The sequence below is a fragment of the Bos javanicus genome, chromosome 22, assembly GCF_032452875.1.
Source record: "Bos javanicus breed banteng chromosome 22, ARS-OSU_banteng_1.0, whole genome shotgun sequence".
NCBI classification, from domain to species: Eukaryota; Metazoa; Chordata; class Mammalia; order Artiodactyla; family Bovidae; genus Bos; species Bos javanicus.
In genome coordinates, this window is record NC_083889.1 from 30,066,707 (window position 1) to 30,086,384 (window position 19,678).

Genomic DNA, 19,678 nt, shown 5'->3' on the forward strand with positions numbered 1-19,678 from the left:
TGGTGATCTAAACTCTATTTTCTTTCACGATAAACCAGAAAAGCCAATTTTCACATGGGCACTTAAGCAAGGGCTGTTGTAGGAGTTAAAACTGTGAGAGAAGCCAGGGTCTTCTGCTTTAAGATTCTCTTTGCTCTAGAAAAATCTGGCTTTAATGGATATTGGAACAGAGTATTTTTTGAATGTGTGTGTTTGCTCTGCTCACATGATTTTTTTTCCCCAGAAGGAGACCAAACTGTTTATAGGAAAGATAGAAACAAACAAACAACTGGGTAATATGCTTCTAAACATCCAGAAACATGTGACCTTCCAGCCAGCACAGAGATCCAGTGGGTAAACAGCAGGCCAGCCATGCTTGATGCTCTTGGAGCACACATGCCTCTGCTTCCTTGGGGATGGCAATGTAAATTACACAGACCATTATCGTCTCTTCTTCAGAATTCTAACTTCCGAATACTGACCCAGAAAATGCACAGTTTGTTCCCCTGGAGCATAAGATTCATGCTGCCCCGACACCTGCTGGAAGGATGAAAGAAGATTTGATTGGCCCCTTCTACCTTTTGCTGTTCTGTGTCCTAAGACAAACATCCAGAAGAGGCTATTTTCTGTTGCCTGGAGGAAAGATTCGTTCTATTGTGCCAATTGGAGTCTTGTAGATATGCCAGAGTCATAATCTTCCCTCCACCATTTCTCTCTAGGCCCTGAACTCTTTTCAGTGGAATGCCACAGTTTACTTGGAACTAAGAGATGAGTTCTTGCCTTTTCACTCTCTTTCTTTCTCTCTCTCTCCCTGCTCCCCATCTCCTAAAAACAAAAAATTTGGTGTCATTTGTTTCTTTTACTCTTTTTAGGACCTCTGTCCTTCTAGCTAAGCTGGTATCTCAGATTAATTTACAGAGTGCCCTACTCTTTCCACTGTTGGTAAATCAACCTTCAGATTCCTTTGTGGTAGGTTCTTAATGCCCATCTTACCATTATTACTCATTTTCTCCTCTATTTTTACCCACTGTCTCAAAATATACATAAGTTTTATTTGGAATTTTCTTACAGTTGAAGTGATAACTTTATTTTTCTCTTTGGCTGTGCTGGGTCTTGGTTGTTGCATGCAGGCTTTCTTTAATTGCAAACAGCAGGGGCTACTCTTCATTGTGGTGCCTAGACTTCTCATTGCAGCGGCTTCTCTTGTTGCAGAGTATGGGCTCTAGAGTGCATGGGCTCAGTAACTGTGGCACACAGGCTTAGCTGCTCTGCACCATGTGGGATCCTTCCAGACCAGAGGCAGAACCCATGTTCCCTGCACTGGCAGGTGGACTCTCAACCAGTGGGTCACCAGTGGAGTCCCCTAAGTGATAACTCTTGACAGGAGATACCATTTTTGCTGACGTGGTCAGTTTATATTGGTAGCTACCGCTTTTAGTTTCTTCTAAAAAACAGTTCCGTTGAAAAATTACACATAATTCATGGAGAAATTAACCAGAATGTAAGCTCCATGAGGACAAGGATTTTCATCCTTTTTTACTCCTCTTTCCTTATGTCTCATGTAGTGCCTGGTACACAGTATAGCAAGCAGTGAATATTTGTTATGTGAATGACTGAATGAAATTGACATCAGGCTTGCATGTGTGAGGGAGGGGCCCTTGCAGATGCCCACTTCTGCTTCTCATAAGGTTCCTCCAACATTAGAATGAATCCTTAGAGTCACATTAGACGTAAAATCATCAGGATGCCAAAGTTAGCAAAAATCTTGGAAACAAACATTTGTTTTCTTTCCCCAAACTGTTCTATGAATCTAGTAATCATTCAGACACTTCCATCATTGATCATTAAAACAGCAAGCTGGGCTACATAAGTTGTTCAGGAGCTGTGAAGAGAGTGGATGAGCTAGTACTGAAAAGGTGGACTTGGTGACAGTCACTGGCCCCTCCACACAATACACTGTTCTGAAGCTCCCTGCACGTGAGATGCAAATGTCCTTGGATTCCCAGAAGAAGGGGAGTTTTAATTAGGAATCCAGGTGAAGTTTCTGCCTGATGTAAATCCTATGCATCATCTTATGACATGCAGTAACTTAAAGTTCTGATTCTATTCATTGCCACTTCCTTTATTGCATTTTGTTTTTAGACTGACAGAAAGCTGACTACATATATGACATTGTTTATGGAGTCTCAGACTCTAATAATTAGTCTGCTTGATCGTGATGGAATGAGGGTTGGTGCCAAACCTCCTTTTCTCAGAAACTATAAAAGCAGTGACAAACCTAAACATCATATTAAAATGCAGAGACATTACTTTGCTGACAAAGGCCTGGCTAGTCAAAACTATGGTTTTTCCAGTAGTCATCTATGGATGTGAGAGTTGGACCATAAAGAAAGCTGAGCGCCAAAGAATTGATGCTTTTGAACTGTGGTGTTGCAGAAGACTCTTGAGAGTCCCTTGGACTGCAAGGAGATCAAACCCATCCATCCTAAAGGAAATCAGTCCTGAATTTTCATTGGAAGGACTGATGCTAAAGCTGAAGCTCCAATACTTTGGCCACCTGATGTGAAGAACGGATTCATTAGAAAAGACCCTGATGCTGGGAAAGATTGAGAGCAGGAGGAGAAGAGGACGACAGAGGATGAGATGGTTGATGGCATCACTGACTCAATGGACATGAGTTTCAGCAAGCTCTGGGAGTTGGTGAAAGACAGGGAAGCCTGGCGTGCTGCAGTCCTTGGGGTCGCAGGGTTGGATACAACTGAGCAACTGAACTGAATAAAGAGGTTTATACAGTCAGCAAAAACAAGACTGGGAGCTGACTGTGGCTCAGATCATGAATTCCTTATTGCAAAATTCAAACTTAAATTGAAGAAAGTAGGGAAAACCACTAGACCATTAAGGTATGACCTAAATCAAATCCTTTACAATTTTACAGTGGAAGTGACAAATAGATTAAGGGATTAGATATGACGGAGTGCCTGAAGAATTATGGATGGAGGTTCAAAACATTGTACAGAATGCAGTGATCAAAACCATCCCCAAGAAAAAGAAATGCAAAAAGGCAAAATGGTTTTCTGAGGAGGCCTTACAAATAGCTGAAAAAGAAGAGAAGCAAAAGGAAAAGGAGAAAAGGAAAGATATATCCATCTGAATGCAGAGTTCTAAAGAATAGCAAGGAGAGATAAGAAAGCCTTCCTAAGTGATCAATGCAAAGAAATAGAGGAAAACAATAGAATGTTTAACGATAGAATAGAATAGAAAACAATCGAATGGTTCTATTGAAGAGAATAGATCTCTTCAAGAAAATTAGAGATTCCAAGGGAACATTTTATGCAAAGATGGGCACAGTAAAGAACAGAAACAGTATGGACCTAACAGAAGCAGAAGATATTAAGAAGTGACAAGAACACACAGAAGAATTATACAAAAAAGATCTTCATGACCCAGACAACCACAATGGTGTGATCACTCACCTAGAGCTAGACATCCTGGAGTGCAAAGTCAAGTGGGCCTTAGGAAGCATCACTACAAACAAAGCTAGTGGTGGTGATGGAATTCCAGCTGAACTATGTCAAATCCTAAAAGATGAAGCTGTTAAAGTGCTGCACTCAATATGCCAGCAAATTTGGAAAACCCAGCATTGGCCACAGGACTGGAAAAGGTCAGTTTTCATTCCAATTCCAAGGAAAGGCAATGCCAAAGAATGTTCAAACTACCACACAATTGTACTCATTTCACATGCTAGCAGAGTAATGCTCAAAATACTGCAGGCTAGACTTCAATAGTACATGAACCGAGAACTTCCAGATGTCTAAACTGGATTTAGAAAAGTCAGAGGAACCAGAGATCAATTGCCAACATCCACTGGATCATAGAAAAAGCAAGAGAGTTCTAGAAAAACATCTACTTCTGCTTCATTGACTACACTAAAGCCTTTGTATGTATCACAACAAACTGGAAAATTCTTCAAGAGATGGGAATACCAGACCACCTTATCTGCCTCCTGAGAAGTTTCTATGCAGGTCAAGAAGCAACAGTGAGAACCGGACATGGAACAACAGACTGGTTCCAAGTTGGGAAAGGAGTATATCGAGGTGTATATTTCACCCTGCTTATTTAACTTATAGGCAGAGTAAATCATGTGAAATGCCCAGCTGGATGAAGCACAAACTGGAATCAAGATTGCTGGGAGAAAAAGCAATAAACTCAGATATGCAGATGACACTACACTTATGGCAGAAAGCGAAGAAGAAGTACAGAACCTCTTGATAAAAGTAAAAGGGGAGAGTGAAAAAGCTGGCTTAAAACTCAACATCCAAAAAATGAAGATCATGACATCCAGTCCCATCACTTCATGGCAAATAGATGGGGAAACAATGGAAACAGTGAGAGACTTTATTTTCTTGGGCTCCTAAATCACTGTAGATGGTGATGCAGCCATGAAATTAAGATGCTTGCTCCTTAGAAGAAAAACTATGACCAACCTAGACAGCATATTAAAAAGCAGACATTACTTTGCTGACAAAGGTCCATGTAGTCAAAGTTATGGTTTTTCCAGTAGTCATGTATGGATGTGAGAGTTGGACTATAAAGAAAGCTGAGCACAGAAGAATTGATACTTTGAACTGTGGTGTTGGAGAAGGCTTGTGACAGTCCCTTGGACTACAAGGAGATCCAACCAGTCCATTCTAAAGAAAATCAGTCCTGAATATTCATTGGAAGGACTGATGCTGAAGCTGAAGCTCCAATACTTTGGCCACCTGATGTGAATAACTGACACATTGGAAAAGTCCCTGATGCTGGGAAAGATTGAAGGCAGGAGGAGAAGGGGATGACAGAGAATGTGATGGTTGGATGGACATGAGTTTGAGCAAGTTCTGGGAGCTGGTGATGGACAGGGAAGCCTGGTGTGTTACAGTCCATGGTGTCAGAAAAAGTCAGACAACTGAGCGACTGAACTGATAAAGAGGTTAGTGATGACTGAGCAAGGCTGTGGAGCCCACCTGGGGCTCTGTTCGAGTTACAGACAGCTTCATCTTGAGCCCCTCTGTTTTGAAAGGAAGATGATTTGGTTACTCAGTTACTGAAAGAAATGAGATTGATTTCTGCTTTTCCTTGTGGGGGAAGTTGTCATTTAAATGGCAGTGGCAGGGCAAGTTGGTGACCCAGAGGGAGTCCTACCTCTCTGCTCTGATGTTACCTGGAGTAGCATATTTCATCAGAGGGCAATTTTGCCTCCCAGGGGACATTGGGCCAAGTCTGGAGACATTTTTGGCTGTGTTGACTGGGCAGTATGTGGGCACCAGTGGCATCTAGTAGGCAGAGGCCAGGAATGCTGCTAAACACTATACAATGTTCCCTGCCCCATCCCCAGCAGAGAATTATCTAGCCCCCACAGCCCATCATGCCCAAGTTGTGAAACCTTGATTTGAAGGAACCCCACTCAGTTTTATGAGATTGTCCTTACCTGGTAAGGCAATTCTTCTATTGCTATTTTCTTGTTCTGACTTTTAAAAATCCCCATTGTATTCTTGCACCAAGAATTAGTGCATTGAAGGCAGCCCTGATTTCAGATGTGGGTGGGGCAGGCAGAATGAGTGGCATGCTTTGAAAGGCTCTGAGAACATCCGGACTTCCAATGTTCCTCCACATCAGAGCTCCAAGACCCATGAAAACTAGAGAAACCCCCACAGGGAGTCAGGATTCCGGGATCTCTAAGGGAGCTCTGCTGCTTTGAAACGCTTTGCTGAGCGTTTGCTCTGTGCCCAGCTGGTGTGTTCTCTGGGACCATCCTGGGCAGCTCAGTAAGCTACATGCCAATTCTACTGCTCCTTCACTGAGTCGCATAGGTGGGTTGCTTGGGAACCTGCCCCAAAGTGACACACTGGTGGGCATGGCATTGGGATTTCCCAGCCAGCTATGTCTCATGCCCAGGACTTTGCCAGGAACCAAGACCTTACCCCCTGAGCTCTCAGACATCTCAGCTGATCTTTCTATGACTGTTACCACCTGTGGAAAACAAGGACGTTACACTCAATGACTTCTAGGAATCTTTCATAAGGCTATAATGTCCGTATTTGTTTCTTTGTTTTATATATTGCCCTCTTTAAAGGTTCCCTTTTAAAATGGAAACAGAACTCATGATAGGTACTACCATTGGAAATCCCCATGGAAGGATTCCAAACCTCACTGCATGTCATAGCCAGGTGGTCAGCTTCTAAAAAGGTCTGTTTCCACAGCCTCTTACCAACACTCTGCTTTAGCTAGTTTGAAGTGGGCTCTGGGAGTCCTTGTATTAACCTCCCGCCCACCCCCTTAATCCTTGTATTAACCACACCGATTCTGATGCACACGGTCTGAAGACCATAGTATTGTAGCCCTTTTTGGGGGAGTTAGTTTAATCAGTTGATTTCCTTTATGTAGGATACTGGCTACAGTGGAAGTTCAGAGTGTATTGGGTGACTGTGGTCCTCACATCTCTTAGGCTAGCAGGGCTGCCTGTGACTCCTGTCCTCTGAGACTCACTCCCAGGTTATGTGTGTGAGTGTGCTCAGTTGTGTTTGACTCTTTGTTACCCTCTGTCCATGGGATTTCCCAGGCAAGAATACTGGAGTGGGTTGCCATATCCCTTCTCCAGGAGACCTTCCCGACCCAAGGATTGAACCCACATCTGCATTGCAAGTGGATTCTTTACCGCGTGAGCCATCATGGAAGCCCAGGTCAGGAATTCCCAAACACTGCTGCATATTAGACTCACTGGGAAGCTTATAAAACTCCTCACACCCAGATCATACTCCAGATCAATTAAATCCCAATGCCTCCATTGGGAGTTGGCCTCCATATTTTTCTTTTAACATCTGCAGATGATTTCCGTGCTCAGCAGTTTGAGAACCACTGTCGTGGATGTTGCAGATTCCATACCTTTGCCACTGCTGAATTTTTACCTGTAACGCAAATCCACCCTCCCAGTTCCACAGAGAGAAGTCTTACCTACTTAGTGAGATACATGGGCAACCCACTCTTTTTTTCCATTGTCCTTCCAGATGCTCCCGCTCAGTCCTCTGCTTTTCAAGCTGCTTTTAAGGTATTTATCTCACCACCTTGTTTTTATTTATTGCATGTCTTCATGAGGGAGATGGCATCTTCCATGAGGGAAGAGGTTTTAATATATGTGGCTCTGGGCTGGTGGGAGCAGAAAGAGTAGAAGAGGGTAGATGCACAAGAGACAAGACAAAGATCAACTGGAGTCTGTGCCATGGCTTTCTTCATGACAGCAGAGGGAGAGTGAAAAAATGGAGGAGAATAATAATAATAATAGTAATATAGAAGGTTGCCCTGGCACTAGACTCCTTGAACAAAATATCCTAGTAAAAATGTTGAACTCACTTTTCTGGAGAGTAACAAAGAATCCTAAACAGTTCAGTTCAGTTCAGTCTCTCAGTCGTGTCCAACTCTTTGCAACCCCATGTTTTGCAGCATGCCAGGCCTCCCTGTCCATCACCAACTCCCGGAGTTCACTCAGACTCACATCCATCGAGTCAGTGATGCCATCCAGCCATCTCATCCTCTGTCGTCCCCTTCTCCTCCTGCCCTCAATCCCTCCCAGCACCAGAGTCTTTCCCAGTGAGTCAACTCTTCGCATGAGGTGGCCAAAGTACTGGAGTTTCAGCTTTAGCATCATTCCTTCCAAAGAAATCCCAGGGCTGATCTCCTTCAGAATGGACTGGTTGGATCTCCTTGTACCTTCCAAATAATTGCATTTGACGGTTTGATATTTTGAAAATGTGACTTCTGCTGATACATGGAGGAATCATTCAGATTGCAAACCAACTTTCCTAACCAAAATGTTTAAAGTGACTAGTTAATACTTGGGAAGAAATTTAAGAGTAAGGAAAAGTACTCTCCAGGTTCCGCTTCTTCTCTGCTTGTTTCCACTTTGCTCACTTAAGGAACAAGCCCTGTCATTCTGGACTGACATGGTGGCTCAGTTTTCCCAACAATGGGAGTCACATAGGAGTGGCCTGTGGCCTTGATGCTCCCTGAAGCTATGCTTTGATTGGCCTACCTAAGATTTTGAAACTGAGGACTACTTGGGGAAAGATCTGGATTTCTTTGTCTCTCGAAAATGCAGAAGCGCTTTCTGCCCTGAGCTTGCTTTTAAGGAGACAGCAGTCAGCCTCTGTCCCTTTCAGTTGAGATGCGTGTGCTCAAATTACCACAGTCCCCACGCCTCCCTAATTACACTCAACTCACTTCAGTAATTTGTCTGGTAGAGTTCTCTAGGTCACGGTATTAGCATCACCTCTTTAAACGTAAGACATCAATTGCTGGGCCCCACTGATCTTCTGTAAGGAAGAGTTATCGCTTTCCCGTTTATTTATGTGTGTAGATATTATACACACATATTTACATCTACGCGCATATCTGTGTGTAATTTTGTGTATGCGTCTGTCAGTATAGGCTTCCCAGGTGGCACTAGTGGTGAAGAACCTGCCCGCTAAGGCAGGAGACATAAGAGACCTGGGTTTGATCTCTAGGTTGGGAAGATCCCCTGGAGGAGGGCATGGCAACCCACTTCAGTATTCTTGCCTGGAGAATCCCATGGACATAGGAATCTGGTGGGTGACAGTCCACAGGGTTGCAGAGTTGGACACGGATGAAGTGACTTAGCATGCACCCACATCTGTCAGTATGGATTCATGTATATTTATTTCATTCTTTGGGTTTATAATGTATTACTATTGTTATTTCTTTTCTTGCTCACAATGTCTCAATTTTGGTATTGGGGAACTCTTCAAGATTGGCTCCTGTGGCTTTTCAATGTCTCTCCACTCCATGCCATCATTTTTTTTTTTTTTTTAAGTGCGTCTTATAGCAATTTCTGGTACGACATGGTGTTCCAGGCTTATCTTGTATTTTCTCTACTCCATCACTGGAATTGACTAGTTCTCCAGGGAGTTCTGATTCATGTTATTGGAGTAAAAGTGAAAGTTGCTTAGTCATGTCCAACTCTGTGGCCCCATGGACAATACAGTCCATGGAATTCTCCAGGCCAGAATACTGGAGTGGGTAGCGGTTCTCCAGGGGATCTTCCCAACCCAGGGATCAAACCCAGGTCTCCTGCATTGCTGGTGTATTCTTTACCAGCTGAACACAAGGAAAGCCCAAGAATACTGGAGTGGGTAGCCTATCCCCTCTCCAGCAGATCTTTCTGACCCAGGAATCGAACCGGGGTCTCCTACATTGCAGGCGGATTCTTTACCAACTGAGCTATCAGAGAAAGAGGTTTTATTGAAGAAAGGTATTTAAAAACCAAGATCTGAGTACTGGATGTGCTCATTGCTATTGGGATATCACTACTTCTTGCCTTTTGTCAATGGATACAGCTAGGAAATATATGTATGTGTACTAACTGGGCCACCTGGCTCAGATGGTAAATAATCAGCCTGCAATGCAGGATACCTGCATTCGATCCCGGGGTCAGGAGGATCCCCTGTAGAAGGAAATGGCTATCTACTCCAGTATTCTTGCCTGGAGAAGTCCATGGACAGTGAAGCCTGGCGGGCTACAGTCCACGGGGTCGCCAAGAGTCAGACACGACTGAGTGACTAACACTTGCACTTCAGGCCTTCACATATATAGATTTATTTCTGTATTTATTTATCTGTAAATATATGTGTTTATGTTTTATATTACTATATGTACATATTTATATATATATGTATATTTAGCTGTCCATATGAATACCTTCAATTCTAATTCATTACCATAGGATTCATATTAAACTTGAAGATACCAGATTTTTATCTTTGTAAGGCATTTTAATGTCAATAGTGGCTCATGAACATCCTGAGGGGAGAAAGGAAACTTCAGTTGATAACTATTTTATAGATAACTACTAAAAAAAAACAAACCAAATCTCAAGTTTAATGTAACAGAAAGGTCAGCATATTCCCATGTTTAATATCCTTCAGTCCCTTCTAAAAAATTCTGTAATTTGCAACTCAAGACCCTGGTTTAATTCCTGGCTTGGGAAAATCCCTTGGAGAAGGGATAGGCTACCCATTCCGGTGTTCACTGGCTTCCCTGGTGGCTTAGACGGTGAAGAATCCACTTGCAATGCGGGAGACCTGGATTCGATCCCTGGGTTGGGAAGATCCCCTGGAAGAGGGCATGGCAACCCACTTCCGTATTCTTACCTTGAAGAATCCCCTTGGACAGAGGAGCCTGGCAGGCTACAGTCCATGGGGCCGCAGAGTCAGACACGACTGAGCACACAGCCTCCCTGGTTCCTGAAGGTGGGTAGACCTGCCTCATTTCCCTTCTTATACAAATAGAGTTTGTCTCTAGTCTTACAGAACAATGCTTTTTGTAACCCTGAGCTGGCACTTGTGGATTCTAAATATAAGCCAAGACACTTCTCAGAGATTATAATCAGAATTTTGCTTTACGTGTGAAATCTTATTTTGAATTCAGGTACACAATTACTCAGAGACATAATTATACTGCCTTAGGATAGTATAAAAACAACAGTTTTAATTTTTTTTTTTTTTGGTGGGGGGAGGTTTACAAAAGTAACCTGTTGTTAGGAATCGGAGGTGACTACAGTCTGAGAACTTCACAGATACAAATTAACTATCAGCTGTGAGATTTGCCTACGATTCCTTCATGTTTATTCAGAAGTAAAGATACTTGCATGGGGTCCCCCCTCCTCTCATTATACTTAATGTAAATCTAGTGGTGCTTGCATGTATCTTTAAAAATTGTAGAGAAGTGGAAAGAGAATCCAACCAGGATGGCTCATGGGCCACTGGAGGTGTGGCCCCCTCAGTGCTTTGGAAAATATTCTGGGTTTTGAACAGCAACACCTGTAATTATGGAGGCGTCATCCTTTCCATAAAAAAGAAAACAAAACCAAGAAAGCAAAGCCCTTCTACTAACAAGGTATAGTCATAGCATGTGTTCAGCCTTCCCAAAACCTGTCTGGCATTTGTTTCTGGCCTGGTAGGGAATATCTTCCATCTTTCTCTGAGCACTCATAAAACAATACAAAGGTAAACAATTGGAGGGCAATTAGCAGTCTCTTTGGGGTAACAGAAGAGAGAAGTCATCCTGCTATTAATGTCAGAGGAATTAATCATGGTTTACATAGGTGATTTACTGGCTTAACTTTGCAAGTGGTTGAAACACAAGAACCCAACAAAGTTTACAAAAGATGCTAGCTTGGAGAACCAGGTATGGCGGACAGCTTACAGAACTATCTGTCAAGTAGTTGAAGGTGTTAAAGTTGTTGAGATGGTGCCTGTTTTGTAAGAGGCCATGTGGAGTGCAGATTTGTGTTTCTCAAACTTTAGTGTGAGATGTATACCTGGCCAGCTTTGTTAACATGCAGTAGGTCTAGGGACTGGGCTGTGATTCTGCCTTCTTAAAAACAAAAACATTTATGTACTTATTTGACTGCACCAGGTCTTAGTTGCAGCATGGGGATCTTCAGTTGTGACATGTAGTTCCCTGACCAGGGATTGAACCTGAGCCTCCTGCATTGGGAGCATGGAGTCTTAGCCACTGGACCACCAGGGAAGTCCCTAATTCTGCCTTTTCAACACATTGTCAGGTGCAGTGCCCATGCTGCAGGCCAGCACATCTCATTTTGCATAGCAAGGCTGTAGATTGTTCTTGTACCTGTGGCAGGTAGGATAAAGCTGCTCATACTCCCTTTAAGAATCTCCATTTATCAACATGTTGCACTCTGAATGTTCATGGCTTAAGGGATCAGAACAGCTTTTGGGAATGGAGGTAGTTGGCCAAATACTTCATTGTGCATATCAACAACTTCTTTCACAAGCACCAATTTAAAAAAAAAAAACATAAAAATATTTACAGGCCATGTTTATTTACATTTATTGAACTATACCCTTAAAAGAAAACAGGAAATGCAATCTCTATAACTAAAGCCCCTCTGTGATTAAAACCTCAGAAAATGCACTATTGTTTCTAGTTTGAATGCTGAGCCTCTTAACAAGTTTTGGCATTGGGGAAGCCCCTTTGAAAGCTGGGATCTTTTACCATTGCTTGACTAGCTTTTCAAGCCATTCAGTTATCAAATGTGGTTTGTTTCAGAATGCCTGATCGTGTTGTATAAAGGGGTCCCTCAGTATCTGAGGAGACTGGTTCCAGGACCTTGCTCAGATACCCAAGTAGGTGGAGGCTCAAGTCCCTTCCAGTACATCCTCCACAGGGGCTGGTTCTGCATTCACAGATTCAACTGGCAGCATCCACTGAACCGTGGGCTGAATAGGTGGATTCAGAACCAGTGGATACCGAGTGCCAACTGTACTTTATTTTTAAACTTTTTTTTGGTTCCAAATACTTCCCATACTTTAAAAACCATACTTTAAAAACGGAGATCCTCTGTTGGTTTTTGGTATGGACATAGAGCCACATTACAACACAGAGAACACACTTCTTTTGCCACTTACTGTGAAACATGTGATTTTCATTAGCCATTTTTCTCTTCTTGGAAGGAAACTTAGGAGTATAAGCCTTCATTTAGAGTATTCTGAACACTTTTACTAACCTTTCCCTTTTCCCCATGTCCCTCTTCTCCTCCCTTTCTCTCCTTCCCTCCTTTCTTCACTGTGTTTTCCGGTACCTGGATGTCTGCCACACCTGGGGTAGGGGAGAGGGAGAAGGTAAGCGGGGGATCTTGATTTTGACTCTCTGGTCTCACTCAGTTGCTGTCCATAAATGGCTATGTGGGTTGGCTATTTGTGAGAAGGTTAAATGATTTCTGAGGAGGGGTGGCACAAGTGAAGAGTATGAGATGGGAATACAAAAGGAGCCAGGACACCTGGATTCTAATCCTTGTTTAGCCACTCACCAATTATTTGGCCTTGGAGGGCAATTTAACCTCCCCGGGTTTCAGCTTCCTAATCTGTAATTTGATATACATATTTGGTTATGCCTATTTCTCAGAGTGTAGGAGTCTTATCACTGGGATGGCATTAGATTACATTGAATCACATATTGAGAACTGTACTTCCTTGGCAGTCACTTTCATTTCTTTCTGGTTGTTCAAACAACATCAACAGCAACAAAAAGAAAACTATTCTCTGTTGACATTCATTAATATTTTCCTAGGACTTGTCACTTTTCTGTTTAAATTTTTTTTTAATTTTAGTTTTTTGACCTCTCTTTCTAACAAAGAAAAATCAGCAACTTTGTTTTTACTGTGATTGTTTTTAATTTATGGAGACTGGGAAATATGATTTCCCATTTAATGTAGAAAAATAAAAGTTGGTTGCTTTACAGAAAAATAGTATATTTATAATAACTGTACTTCAATGAGTACAGTATATTAGTTATTTTCTAAACTTAAAAGAGATTCAGGTATCTCATTAACTGGTTGATGTCCACACAAGTTTCTGTTCCCTAAAAATGTGCATATATTCATGGACATAGTATTTGCAGAACAAAGTTGGTGTTACATATAATTAACAGTATGTGACAGGGCACTCAAATGTTCTGAGACCGTTGGGGAAATTTTGGCCGCAATTAACTATAGTTTGCTGATTTGGAATTTACAATTTTTTCCTATTACTTAAACTATAACAAAATGGGGACAAACACCTTTGCCTTAGTATAATTAAAAATGAAATTATGTCAGGAACATCTGTTTTAAAAAGGAATTTCTATTTGTTTTACCACCAAAAGGTGGCGTCCTACCCCCATGCCCTTTATTTAAAAACCCTTCTTGCTTTAATTTAACAAAAAGAAACTTCTAGTTGATTACTGATAAAGAAATTAAAATGTGCTCCTTATGAATGTAACGTGACAGTGTTGAAAATGAACTATATGTTAAACTGCAGTTAAGTTTCCCTCTAATGTAAGCCAAATGGGCATGGAAGTCTTTAATACGGCAGCACATTAGACAGTATTATTACAAAATTGGGTACAATATATCATGGGATTTACAGCCAGGATTTCCTTTTGTCTGCAAAACTTGTTGCCAGTCTGATTTTGGCCCCCACTTTCAAGTGAATGTAAGAAAGTTAAAATGCAGAATAAGATCAGTGGCAACCCAAAGATCTTCTTTAGTATGGCAATGCTAATAATTAAAAAAAAAACAAAACTCACTATTTGATCTGAAAACAAGATCAGAGCATGAATTGTTCTTTAGAGATGATGAATAAATTTGTCACACTGAAATAAATTGCTATTCCCCTGAGTTATAATTTTGCAACCCAACATATACCATAACATGTTATATCTGGCATAAACACTGTAGAAATGAAAAACATCATCACACCCCCAGCCAACAACCCACCATAGACTGGCTACTTTGTAGATTTCCATTTACTTCCATGTAAATTCAGCATATGGAATTTCCAGTGATGGTAATGGGTGGTAAAGGGTTGTTCATAGTGTTAACTGAAAAGACAAAGCTTTTATATAATTGTCTAGTTCATGGTAAGGATTCAATAAATATTAGATGTTATTACTGACAGATGTAGACTGTGAGCTCCTCAAAGGCAGAAATTTTATTTATTTCTGCATCCCTCAGAGCCTTCTATATGGTCTAGAACATAGTAGGTGTGTCATGTCTTAATGTCTTGAATCAAAGAACACAACTCTAGCCTCTAGGAAGCTAGGAAGCGCTGCAGGAACTAAAACACATTTTCTTTATCTTGATTCTAGTCTAAAGATCTGATGGATGGTTTTGCCAGGATAGCCTAGAATCTTACACAGCATGCATTCAACAAGAATTCTACTGTGTTGTAATTACCTTAGCATGGTCTCCCTGTCTCTGGCTTTATTCTGTAGCATGAGTGAATGCTTTTTTTTTTAACTTGCAAAACAGATACAATTTTAAAATGGTAGTCTTATGCTACTATTGAAATTGAGATTTAGAAATCTTCAGTAAATGAATGTTTTAAAATATTTGTATAAAGACAGTATCCAAAAAATTGATAATAACTCTTTTTCAGAATATTGGTTATCTACAACTGCGCCAGCCAGGCTAAAGACCAGAGAGATAGTACTTATGCTCCCCACCAAGTCTTCCCACCTTCCCTCATTGTCTCCTCACCTCCCAAGTACTTTGTAGGAATCCACAGGACTGGCTGTCGATACATTCTCATAAAGAGTTACCCTGCTATACCACCCAGCCAGTAGCTGGAAATGCTGGTATGTTAGCAGCATCTGGGGTTAAGAGTCTGAAAAAATTATTTCTGTTAAAAACAATAACAAACCATAGAGCCATGTATCTTTCCAAGTCACAGTGTGGAAACAGAAAGTCATCTTCCTTCTCTATTTTTATTGATGATAGTGAGAGAAATGCTTGTGTCTTTTGTTTTGTACATGTATATTTCAAAATATTTAATCCGGGCTCCTAATTTACTCCTTCAAATTTCTAAATTCCACCAAACTTCAAAGCAACAAAAAGAAAAAACGTCTCACCTTTTCAAAGAATTGGACAAAGCTTTTTACATGTGACTGATCTCTGGGAGAGAAGGTAATTTGTGTTAAACAACTGATTGACATTCTAGACCCCTGGGCGTTTTCCTAAGAGAAACCCGTGGCAAGAACACAGCTCCCAACGCAGCCACTTTCGCCTGAAGTGGATCTAACTACACATTCCTGCAGTGACTCTGAGAAGGAAGGACGGGGAAGCGTCCCACATTACACTCTCCTGCTTCAGAAATACAGGGGGAAAAACCCCTCGCTGGCTGGTTTCTCTTTCTTGCAAACAGGGGTTTGTCCTCCTGCTGAACTTTCACCTTCCGAACTCGCCTTCTTTCATTGGACAAAGTACAGAAAGAAAGAGGAGAGACCGAGGGAGGACGGGAGAGAAGGAGAAAGGGGGTTGAAAACACCACCCTACCTCCCCCTCCTTCAACTGTCACTGATGGCAAAACACTTTCACTTTTAACTGGAGGAAACTCACATCCCTGTCTATCCTCTCCTCTTCCTTCTGTATTTTTAGCTCAGAAACCAAGCAAATAGCCATCGTATTACGATCTTCGTCCCTAGTTGCTAACACTCTCCCTCTCGTTTTTTTTCCCCCAGTGTCTGAATGGGCCCCCCTTTGCCCCTCTTCTGAAGAATCCCCCTCCCCCATGCCCCTTGTTTTCCAGGTCTTTCTTGCCTGATTCCTCTTTTGCCAGGGACTGCTCTGGCGTGGCCCTCCTCTCTCGGGTCTGCAGGCTCTGCCTCCTTCTCCCCCATCCAGCCTGGATGCCCCTCACTCCCACCTCTCTGATCCCCTTGCCCCCAATTCCCACCTCCCCCAGCCCTGCTTTGGCAACTGCGATTTTTTTTTTTTTTTTTGCTGCAAGCCTTGTTGTTTACCCAGCAGGTGGATGTGACGTCAGGGACGCACAACAGCAAAAAATAACAACATCTCCCTCCGCGACGTGTTGGCCTCCGCGCGCCTTATTTATTTATTTGTTCCGGGGGTGGGGGTGGGGGCGGGCACCAGCACCTAAGTGTCTTGGGGAAGGAGGGTGAGCAGGCTCAAGCCCGGGGGTGGTTTGTGGGCGCGTGAGGTGGAGAAGGGGCCCAGGCTGGATGCCAGGGGTGGGAGCAGGCTGGGGAAAGCCCCGGGCCCGACGCCGTCCGCGCCTCTGCGGCCGCCGCCACCACTGGCGCTAGCTGGGCTCCGGGAAGCTAGTCCGGAGCGGAGGAATCTATTGTTATTTATTGTGTGGCGGTTTCATGCTGTACTCGCGCGGCCCGGCCCTCGCCCGGGAGTGCGTGTGTGTGTGCGTGTGTGTCTGTGTGTGTGTGTGTATATGTGAGCGCGCGCGCGTGTGTGACCAAGTGAGTGTGTTTGCGGGGGTGCGCGCGCGGGCGGGAGTGGGCGCGCTCGGGGAAAGGCCCGAAAACACCTTAGTTTGCACCGAGAGACCATTTGCTGCGGGTGAGTTTGTATTTTTCCATTTCTGCTCCACTTTTTCCCAAGCCGCCTCCTGCCTTGTTTCCGACCACTTTAAACAACAAAAACAACAAAAAAAAAAAAAAAAAAAAAAAGAAAGAAAGAAAGAAAGAAAAGAAAAGAAAAAAAATATCTACTTTCCATCTCCCAGCTCCACGTGCATCTCCCCCAGCCCTCCCCAGAGGCAGCCTCTCTCTTCCCAGGGTCAGGGCCAGGCTCTGGGGTGGGTGGGGGCTGCAGTCGCCTCGGGGGTGGAGGGGTTTCCAGGGGCACTGCTCTCTTGGGTGTATTTCCATAAGTCAAATGGGGGGTGGGGCGGCGAAGGCAGCGGCGAGGAGGCAATCTCGCCTTCCCCGTGGCCCCTTCACGCGTTGTTCTGCACTCGCCGTGGGGAGAGAAATCGATAAGCCCAGGCGGCCTGGCGTAACTTTCAGTGTCCGTTGTTGGGGTGCCTGTCGAGTAGTTGCCGGGAGGGCGCAGGGCCCGGGGTCAGGTCCACGGCGGGAGGGGGGCGCGCTGCTGGGTGCTTCTCTAGCCCAAAGTTTGGACTTGGAGCAAACTTTTTCCCTTCGCTCAACTGCTAGTGTTTGTCCCCTCTATGCCCTGGGGCTGCTCCTTGGGCCTCAGCAGAATGACTGGGGATGTCCGCGCCCTAGGCCCCACGGCTGGGGACGTCTCTAGTGCTACGCACGCCATGTCCCGACCTCGATGGCGGGGACACTCCTCTGTCGCACCCCGGAGCCCAGAAAACTCAAACACATACCCGCGCACCCTCAGCTAGACACGTACCCCTCACGCGCTCGGCCCAGCGAACTCAGCCTCCCTGCCAGGGATCCGCGACTGCCGTGGCCAGCTCCGCGAGTGAGAGTGGGAGCAGGGTGCGCTGCGGGTAGTCGCCGCGCGCGGATTCCTCTCCACTCCATCACATGCACTTTCTGGGTGTACTCCCCTCTTAAGAACGGGGGTGGAGGGGATTTCCCAAGCCTCGATATGTCCTGAGACGTGCGCGAGTCGCCGCGTCCCTTTGGCGCTGTCCCGGCAGCCGAAGGCTCTCCGTCCGTTCCTCGTCCGCGCGCCGCCTTCTTCCCGAGCTCCCGGCGCTCCATTCGTGCCCCGCAGAGAGGATTCAGCTGAGCCAGCCTCGAGTCGGGCTGCCGTGCGCCTCGGGTGGGGACCGAGGTGGCGGCGCCGGGAGCCGAGGGGTTTGCCAGTTGCCGCGGGGTCGCGGTCATTCACTGCCTCCGCCTCCCCTCGCCCCCGCCTTCCGCCCCCCTCCTTCCCAGACGCTGCTGCGCTCGGAAACTTTGATTCCTTCTCCTTTTTGGCCCTAGGCTAGTCCCCCTCCCCACCTGTTGTGAGCTCCACCTTGGTCCCTGGAGACTGGCGGTGACACACGCGGGCGCAAGGGAGCTTCGCGCCCAGAAACAAAGTCTCATGCCCTACCCGCCCCCCCCCCCCCCCACCGCAAGTGTTTGCTAAGAAATCGCTGCCTGCAACACCACCCCCCCCTCAATCGCCCCCCATTGCCGCGCAGCTCCCGCCTCCTGTTAGAATAAGGACTAAATAAACAGTTGTAACTCCAAACCTTGCGACTGCGATCTTATCCCGATCCCACCCCTCCCCCTTTTCTCCCCCCTCCTTTTTTGTTGTTGCAACTTTGTAAGATCCCGGGTAAGGTGCTGAGACTTTGGCTCCGTCCGATTCCCTGTCTCGGGATCTTTGCAGGGAATCCCTGAGCCACATTCTCTCTTCCCTCCACGCACGCTTGTGGGTCCTTTGGGCCCGACGCCCTCTCAGCCTTGGCCCCCCAGCTTACTCATCTATCCCGCCCCACTCCATTTCCCCCAACCTGCACCGAGAAGACTTGCTGACGGTCACCCCGGTTTCTTGTCGACCGCAGAACCCGAAAGTTTGCAAGAGGAAGAGAGCGTGTGGCGAGCAAGCGGGCCAGGGGCAGCGGCAGCGGCGCCGGGGACCATGGTGCTGCCGGCGCCTCCTCCGCGGGCGTGAAGGCGGCGCTCCCACTCCCTCCCGGGTCTCCGCGGGTAAGTCGAGGCGGCTGCGGCCGCGGGCGGGTGCGCAGGGTCTAGGGACACCCTAGAGCTTTGGGTTGCGCCCGGGGGTTCTCTGTGCCCAAAGCCTCAGCATGGGCGGCGCGAGCGCAGCGATCTGGCGCCGGAGCCAGGAATGCGCCTGTCCTCAAGCCGGTAGGTGCTTCGAAATATTAGACTTTCTCCTTTTTCCCCCTTTTCTTTCCAAAATCCGAAAATCTAGAGATCAAAGTTTAGCGTGGAGTATAAAGTGCTCTGATAAAATATGATGACATCCCTCGCTCCCCTTCTCACCCTTCTCCCGCCCCCCCCCCCCTTTTTAACTATTAATTATTTCCAAGTCATTGTGTCCAAATACCCTTGCCGGGCTGATTACAAAGTGTATTGATTTAGTCTGGGCTCATCCTACGCGTTCGTTTTAATTCCTTTTCTTTTGCTCAACCAGAAAACCCGAAATGAAACTTATTTGTTCCTCTGTGCACCCCCTGCCCCCAGCCTTCGAGGCTTGGACAGAATAATGAAATTAATATAAACATTTCATTTGGTTGCATTTGAGCTTTTCCAGCCCACTTAGGAGGGGCTGGTGTTGCTCTCATGTCTGGTCACAGGTATTTTCCAAGTTTGGATTTCCCTTTTTGTTACTGTTCTGTAGACTGGAATGCTGGAGGGCCGTTCTGTATTCCCTCTGAAAGGAGTCTATACATTGAAACTG

The 19,678-nt window shown here is 44.9% G+C and overlaps 1 protein-coding gene and 1 long non-coding RNA gene across 21 annotated transcripts in view; one reads left to right on the forward strand and one right to left on the reverse strand.

The window, feature by feature from the left end:
- Positions 1-11,853: 11,853 nt before the first annotated feature.
- On the reverse strand, positions 11,854-18,413 carry LOC133235670 (uncharacterized). The gene is made up of 2 exons (XR_009732617.1): positions 17,705-18,413; positions 11,854-16,967 (listed from the first exon to the last, which is right to left on the reverse strand). It is a non-coding gene; the product is annotated as an uncharacterized LOC133235670 (long non-coding RNA).
- Positions 16,437-19,678, forward strand: part of FOXP1 (forkhead box P1) — a 627,865-nt gene continuing 624,623 nt past the window's right edge. For 11 of the 20 annotated variants that reach the window (XM_061397365.1, XM_061397364.1, XM_061397367.1 and 8 more), the window contains exons 1-2: positions 16,440-16,900; positions 18,816-18,960. The gene's annotated coding sequence lies outside the window, so the exon portion shown is untranslated. Of the gene's footprint in view, positions 16,901-18,510; positions 18,961-19,000; positions 19,123-19,678 lie in introns of those variants that run through there. The other 9 variants (XM_061397378.1, XM_061397377.1, XM_061397382.1 and 6 more) reach the window with 7 other exon arrangements.